We start from the raw sequence: 387 nt of genomic DNA, 5'->3' as shown, positions 1-387 counted from the left end.
TTCAAGACAGGGTTTCTCTGTATAGCCCTGGCTGTCCTGGAACTCACTTTGTAGACCAGGCTGGCCTCAAACTCAGAAATCCACCTGCCTCTGCCTCCGGAGTGCTGGGATTAAAGGCGTGCGCCACCACCGCCCGGCGATTTCCCTCCCTTTAAGTGACCTGTTGCAAAGACCTAGTACAATTGCTTCATGGTAAGCACAGACCGAGACTCGAGGCGCTTGCTAGCTCAATGGATAGTAGCACTCGTGAGGCTAAAGCTTGAATAAGATATGTACAGGGGACTCTGCCCTTTTTGCTTTTGCAGAGGATTCAGAACCTACATGGCAGCTCACAGCCATCCACAACTCCAGATAAAGGGTATCAGTGCTGTCTTCTGACTTCCACTG

Source organism: Mus caroli, chromosome X, assembly GCF_900094665.2.
Source record: "Mus caroli chromosome X, CAROLI_EIJ_v1.1, whole genome shotgun sequence".
Lineage (NCBI taxonomy): Eukaryota > Metazoa > Chordata > Mammalia > Rodentia > Muridae > Mus > Mus caroli.
This window is presented reverse-complemented; position numbering follows the sequence as displayed.